The sequence below is a fragment of the Diadema setosum genome, chromosome 20, assembly GCF_964275005.1.
Source record: "Diadema setosum chromosome 20, eeDiaSeto1, whole genome shotgun sequence".
Lineage (NCBI taxonomy): Eukaryota > Metazoa > Echinodermata > Echinoidea > Diadematoida > Diadematidae > Diadema > Diadema setosum.
In genome coordinates, this window is record NC_092704.1 from 4,155,347 (window position 1) to 4,163,172 (window position 7,826).

The following is a 7,826-nucleotide window of genomic DNA, read 5'->3' on the forward strand; positions in this document are numbered from 1 at the left end:
TCATTCCAACAAATAATACATGAAGGGATACTTAATTATACTTCGCTTAATTTTCCGTATCAATTATTTTTATGTATTTTTATGTATTTTTTTTTGTATTTTTATAATAAGAAGCATACAAATGAAATGCAACACTTAAATATTATGGTGGATGGTATATTATGGGAACAAAAAGAAAGTATCAAATTCCTTGGAATATATATATAAGTGAAAATATGAAATGGAACGTTCATGTGCAATTATCTCTGATAAAGTGTCTCGCAATGTTGGTATACTTCATAAGTTAAAGGTAGGGGATACCTTTTACAGACCTCCCAAAATGCAGCTAAACATTAAATATGAACCTCAGGGGACTTGGTTAGGCCACTGCTGAGAAATTTGGAAGTCAACAGTTATCTACAATTTGAATAATGCAAAAAACTCAACTACTCAGTAGTTCTGTGTGTCAGCCACACTTAAGCCTTTTTGTTGCAGTCTTCTGTATTTTTTATCTATAAACACAAATCTAAAAGTATAAGAGCTGCTGTAATAACATATAGAGTGTGTGGCAAGAATGTATATAGAAATGTTTGTAAGTTTTGATGAACTTTTTTCACAAAATATACATGATGGACACACATGCAGTGCATGGGTCTGCAAAGGTAGCCTAGTAATGTACTGGAATTTACGGTGAGCCCCGAAAAAAAATCAATTCAAAATCTAACGGTCAATAAAAATGTACTAAATGTTACCTTCCACTTTCAGTACTTTATGGGAGTTTGCTAAAATGATACTCTCTTCAACATACCACTGTATTTATACAACTCTTCATTTGAGGCATGCAAATGGGATTCCCTACCTTTAAGGTATTATGTCCCTCAGAATATTCTATTTTATGTTATATAATTTGTTGATATTATCGCATACCTCATATTGCAACATTGTATGGGCAACTTCAAAAAGCCACATTGATAGTATATTACTTGTACAAAAGAAAGCTATACGTATATGCACCAACTCAGGTTATCGAGACCATTCAGATCCTTTATTCGCAGAATTAAAAACACTTAAGGTGAATGACATTAATTCTTTGCAAAACTCACTCTTTATGTTTCGCTTACATAATGGTCAGTTGCCATCTTCTTTTTTCTCACTATTTCAATTAAACAAGGACATACATTCTTATCCCACAAGACAATCTGACAAGTTTCATTTGTAAAATCCCAAAACAGTGATGGCTCTGAAATCTGTCAGACACACCGGACCCGATGTTTGGACTTCTCTTCCTTCTGAAATTCGAAGTTTAAAGTCCATGTACTCTTTTAGGAAAGCTGTAAAAACAATGTTGTTTTCTGGATATCAGTAATTCCATTGTCATTGTTAATGTATTATACACGAAATTCTTTCGCAGAAGTATCGACGCATTGAATTTATTACGTAATTATGTAACCAACCATGACCTGTATCAACTGTTCACCTGCACCTCGGTGAGAAAATATTTTGTTATGCCTTGCTAATCAGTGATACAGGTGATCTTACTTTGTAGAAACCTTTAGTGAAAGCAGACAGACCTCTCCTTTCCCTTTCTCCTTTCAACTATCCTATCTCTATGCAAGTCATCCCTCCCTCCTATTCTCCTTCCGATGTATATTATAATAATAAGTATGTACGGGGGCTGCACGCAAGTCAAGCCACGCTTATGCTGTAGCCCCACTGTATTATTCATTGTTGTATGTTTGTTGTACATTTTGTTGTACATTGCTGTGCAAAGGCAATGAAGGAAAAATATTCTGTGAACAACTTGTATTTAATTTATGCTTGTACATGAATGTGCATGTGCAATGATGAAACAGAAACCAATAAATCAAATCAAATCAAATCAAATTATGAAGTATGAAACATGACAATGCCATGATAATCATAATATTGATGAACCGGTAATAACATGATGTGTATGCCCCTAGCGTGTTGTGTTAGAAAGTGCTGTATTTGAATATATCTCTCTTATCCGGCCAAATCGATCATCCGGCCGGCCGGTCCCGATGTGACCGGATAATCGAGGTCCTGTAACTGCATAGTCCAACAACATTTTGGTCCTTGAGTGCTTCGGTGTCGCAGAATCATTGGATCGCAGGAATTTTGTGGCAAGACAGGGTATTGTAAATGTCGACGATCGAGGTTTGAAGGAATTGGTGTGTTGAGGGCAGTGCCACTGGGTGTATCCACCTTACAGTTTACAGTCAGTTTATAAGCCTACATACACGTATCGTCACAGTCACCTGCTGTTTAAGATGTCATTACCGGCAGTGGCTTGTGTGTCTTCCCATCAGTACGGATAGAGTATCAAAGTGTGATGTCATATCCATTCCTTGCCATTGAAACCGGTTCTAAACAACCTCACCTGCATGATCAGAGTTTAATGCGCGCACCTTGTTCTAACCCAATTTTCTATAGCAAAAGACTTTGACATCATCACTTCGGTACCTTATTCTCTGCCACTCAAACGCCAATCAGGGCCCAATTTCATTATGATTTCATTGATATGATAGCAACTCTTGCTGGAATGGCAATTGTCATAGTAACGACAAGAATTCAGCTTCTTGGTTGCCTGTTGATTCAGGAAGTTGTCATTCCAGCAAGAGGTGCCATCCTAACATCTTTTATGAAATGAGACCCAGATGCACATGGAACACTTGAAGGCATTATTTATCATTTGCAGATAAAACATAAATGCAGCTTAAGTGTTTCAAAATTGTTCTAAAATGTGAGTTAGGGATAGAAACAACCAATGTAAAATTTTGAATCAGTAAAATTAATGTGAAGTATTGTTGAGAATACAAAATGTAAACAATGGTTATAATAAAAATGTTTCTATAGTCTAAACTGTACACAGTTATGGTTTATTGAGAAAAATAGTGATATCTCCTTATATTTAGACTTTATTGCAAACTTTTCACATTGTAGGATGTTCTGTGATACAACTGACCTAGACACATATGCATCAAAATAATGTGATATCTCGAACATTTTTTTTTTTAAATTACTGCTCCCAATGATAAACAGTCCTTTATTGAGCTTCGTAGAACATTTACATTGACTAGCACTGCTCCTTGGTAATGGTCCTGTCTCTTCATTCAGACTGAATAGATCATTCTTTAAAATAACAATACATACATGACATAATCTTTATGTAGTCACCCAAGATAATCGTGCAATTTTGTCTCTCTCGACGGCGATAATTTCGTCAGAGATCTCGTCTGTAAAGGGTACAGAGTGATGGGACTTGATCAAATTAACAGGGTCTGTTCCTTGCAACTTGCAGCATGCAGCAGTTATGCTGCAGAAAGTGAGGTCCACATGTTTGAACACAGTCCGTGGGCACTCCGTATGTAAATAAGGGTTAATGAGGTTCCGCACGCAGAATCTCCTTCCTGCGCAGGCCGTCTCGTGAATTGCGAAGTTTCACGGGATTCTGCGCACCTCGTTGCAGACTTGCAAAATGCTTGCATGCAGCTTTCGCAGTCATCGAGGATGTCGACATGGTAGGGCGAGTTTGATTTGCCGTTCCTTGCTCTTAAATTTGATATAAATTTGCCTTTGTTTTGGGATTTTAAGGCTATGTAATTCGTCGTTGAACTGACATGATATTTTGAGTGATTTTTTACTTGATTTTGAACTTAAACCTCTGTTCTGCTGGATCCTCACTGGTATAAAGCTCGGAACACTTTATTTTTTGGTGAATTCCGTAAATGACACACGTGGAAATATATATTTAAAAAATGAAAGGGATGCCAAATTTCTAACTACCTTTAATCCCGGTCCCAATTTTGACTAAAATAAGTGCGAACCGGAACAATCAGTCCGCACAGCGTGTGGATCTCGAGCTGAGGATGCACTATGTATGCTAGCTCGAAACGGTCATGCATACGTAATGAGCTATACTACATTGCTCTTTTGAAATTATTATTATTCATTATTATCATTACTATTATTTATAGTGCGCTTTTCCCACAAGGCTCAAAGCACTTACAATCAATTCAAAACATATACGATTGTATGTGTAATTGGATAAATGTTACAGCTACGAACTATTTGCTACTAAAAAGATGTGTTTTCAAGGCTTTTTTGAAAACACTGACTGATGGAGACTGTCTAACGGTAAGTGGTCACTGTTCCAGTGCTTTGAAGCAGACACAGTAAATGTCCTATCACCGGCTAAGGTGCAAGTAACAGAGTATGTGAGACGAAGCGGATCACTAGATGACTTCAAATTTCTAATAGGTGTATATAAAGTCAAACAGGCGTCTAGATATTTCGGAGCTTGATTGTTGAGGATTTTATAGACAAACAAAACTAGTCTGAAAATTATCCGTTGCTTCAAAGGAAGCCAGTGCAACGACTTCAGAAGTGGCTGAGATGGGTAGTCCCTAGAAACCTGAAACACTAATCGGGCTGCCCAATTTTGAAGTCGCTGCACACGATCCAATTGAGTTGAAGGAATGGAAGAGAGAAGCCCGTTACAATAATCTTTACGGGATAGAACTAAAGAACGCACTGCGTTATGACATGCAGATTGATCAATAAATGTCCTAATTCTAGCAATATTTCTTAAATAAAACGAAACAGTACTACAAATTTGAGAAATATGTTGAAACATTGACATTCGACGATCAAAAATAACACCAAGATTTTTTTATTGTTTCTGAGGGGCTAATTATAGTGTGCAACCAACATTGAGCTGAATGTTTGGAAGACCGCGCAGATTGTGGGCTGAAGCTGCAACAACAAACTCAGTCTTCGAATCGTTCGACACGTTTCAACTTATTTGCTACCATCCATTTCTTAATATCTAAAATACACGTTTGAAGTTTAGTAATGACATTAAAAGAAGCTCCTAGAGTCTTCGGGTCGTAAGAAATATATAACTGTATGTCATCAGCATAAAGATGATAATTAACATCGTAATGTTGGGCTATCTCGCCATTGTAGTCTGGATAATACATAACATATTGACCCCATTTTCATACCAAATGAAAGGAGAAAAGTGGCTTTTTCATCAGATTGCTATTATAAAGTAAAATTCGAAAAGGAATCTGGGTAAAAAGTGAGTGGAGTTTAATGTGTTCAAAACTAAATACAACGGTCGGAAAGAAGTGCGGTAAATGAAGGTTAAATGACAATGTATCTCTTCCTTAATATACTTACAGGGTGCTACGTGTTTCTTCTGTCAAAATATGGGCAAGTTTAATCATTTAATCTTGTAAGTATGACACTATGTCACAGCGCCCACCGTTCGAAATCGTCCATTGCAACCGCTGTGAGATGATCGCGGACTGACTGAACAGCGCCATCTATCGCTTGAAATGATCCAGTGCCCCAATGAATATAATTTCAAAGTTACACAGCATGCTGCAGCTGAGTCAAAGCGTGACCGCATTCCTGAAAGCCGCCAAGAACACAGCACTTACGAGTCGTAGGTACAAGAAGCCATCCCAATCTATTGATTTCCTTGAAAAGTTAGAACATAATTCTGTTATCTGTTGGTGTGCTGACGTATTTCTTGCGCTTTTGATTGGCACTTATTAGAGTTTTAGAGATTGTATAATTATGTAACAAAAGCCAGCCAATATCTGTTTGTACCATTTTCAATTTATAAGCAGATAGGCCTATATAACATATCAGCTATTGTTCAGTTTATTGGTTGTTACTTCTATCATACTTGCTAATTGTGTAACTAGTTTAATTTGCGTTTATGCCTCTGAAGTGTAAAGAAACAATTAGAATTGTTTCCAGCTATGTTGATTTCTCTGACACCCCAAGCAAAAAGCAACAACAACCATTATTTTCCTAAATGATTTAGTCTTAATAGACATCCGAGCTAAATATTTCAATTCACCTGATTTATTCTGTGACCTAGAGCAAGGCTGCTTTTATTTAGGTCTCATCACATTACTCCTACTTGTGAGATTATATAGTCACCAATGTATTGTAAACACACTATAATAGTTTCATATTAATCAAGACAGTAGTTGTGCATCGAGGTGAAAGTGTTGCCTATCTAATGCAATTCTTGAATTGCATAATTGTATTTTTATTGCAGTCCTTGAGAAATATTAAAATACATGTAAATTGAAATTGAAAGCAGTGTTCGGAGATTAAGAATAAGACAGAAAGTTATCATTACTTGGGAATAACATTATCATGAGACCTACGAATTCAGTAACTTCAAGTTTGAATAATACTTTCATTTTGCTGATATTTGAGAACTCTCGCTTGTTTGATTTGGCCCTATTTAAGTAAACTTTAAAACTGAGCGGATTTCTGCGGTTACAAAACCTTGAGAGTGCTAGTTTGGGCCACAGTTGTGGGTTCTTGCAATATTAAAGGTTACTGTCACAGGGAATGGTTAACATTCTCTAAATCAAAATTGCTTTAAAGGGCCATTTCAGATGATTTTAATAATTTCACATTATAGTATATAAATCAACAGCTCAATCCTCCGTGGAATTTATTGTGGTTCTTGAGCAGAGAAACAATACTCTAAAAACCTTTAACAAATTACACTGAACAAGGATGATGACATAGGAAGCTCACATATTTCAGAAATGTAGCAGTGTAATTCCATTACAATATCGCTTGCTTGCGAGTTTACCTGTGTATAATCTGTGCCTGCCTTCTTCTTTTGTTCTGCTTCCTTTAGCCCAGGCCCATGTATTCTTATGGTGAGGCGGCTGTGTCACCATCCTTGTTCATTGCAATTTGGTATAAATTTCGAAAATATTCTAATTTTTCATCCCAATAATCATAGAATCTGAAACTCTGTCCTCAATATAACCAATTTAGAGTTGTTCAAATGTAAAAATCTGAAAATCATCCCGAGATCTCCTTTAATTGCGCATGTACATACATGAATCAATGCTGCTTTGCTGTACACTAACAGCGATTAGATCTTTTGAAAATGGCAAAAGTATCAAATTATGTACAAATCATTTGGTAGCTTGTTGGAAGCTTGTTCTCTGATGGATATTCATTGTTGTTGTCAGCTTCCTCTGTAATTGCCGGCGTCTGTGTGCATATGTGTGTTTGTACGTGTGTTTGCATGTTTGTGTGTGGCTTCTGCTAATTTTTACTTCCTTGGGGTCATTGTTTAGCTTCGTAGGCGACGTGTATTGGTGCACTAGGTTTACAAACTACAGTGGAATCTGGTGGGTTCTCCTGAGGGCGTCCTAAGGGCGATTTGATGCTCTCTATTATTTCTTTCTAGATTTGATGCTCTCTATTATTTCTTTCTCTCTCCTTCCTCTCTCCTTTCGTTCTTTAAAACAACAGCAACAACAACAACTCTCTATTATTTCTTAAGGCCGTTTTTCAAATAATGTACCATTGTATATGTACAACACTCTTATTGACTCTATTCTATGCTGCTTTGCTTTGATTTTGTACAACTTTTTATTATCATTTATTATTATTAGTATTTTTATTATCTCGAATTTTGTTGTGACGTTTTTGTAATCCTCTTAACTTGATCAAGAAAAACTCAATGAAAAAAAAAACAAACAAACCCTACAGTGATTTGCAAGGTTCTGGTCTCCAAATATGACTGAGTTCGCGCACCTTAATTTTGAGTTTAACCGTGAATCCAAATTGCGAGTGCACATGCAGTTGAATACAGAGTATAATATGAGAGAATTACACAATGTAATGATATTAGCTGGCACTCCCGGCTATTAAATGTATCCGGTGTTGGGTCGTCCAGCGAGACGGACACCCACGAGTCATACGGCCACGAGTTAGACATTGAAAAAAAATCCCATGAGTCATGCAATCCACGAGTCATACAACCCATG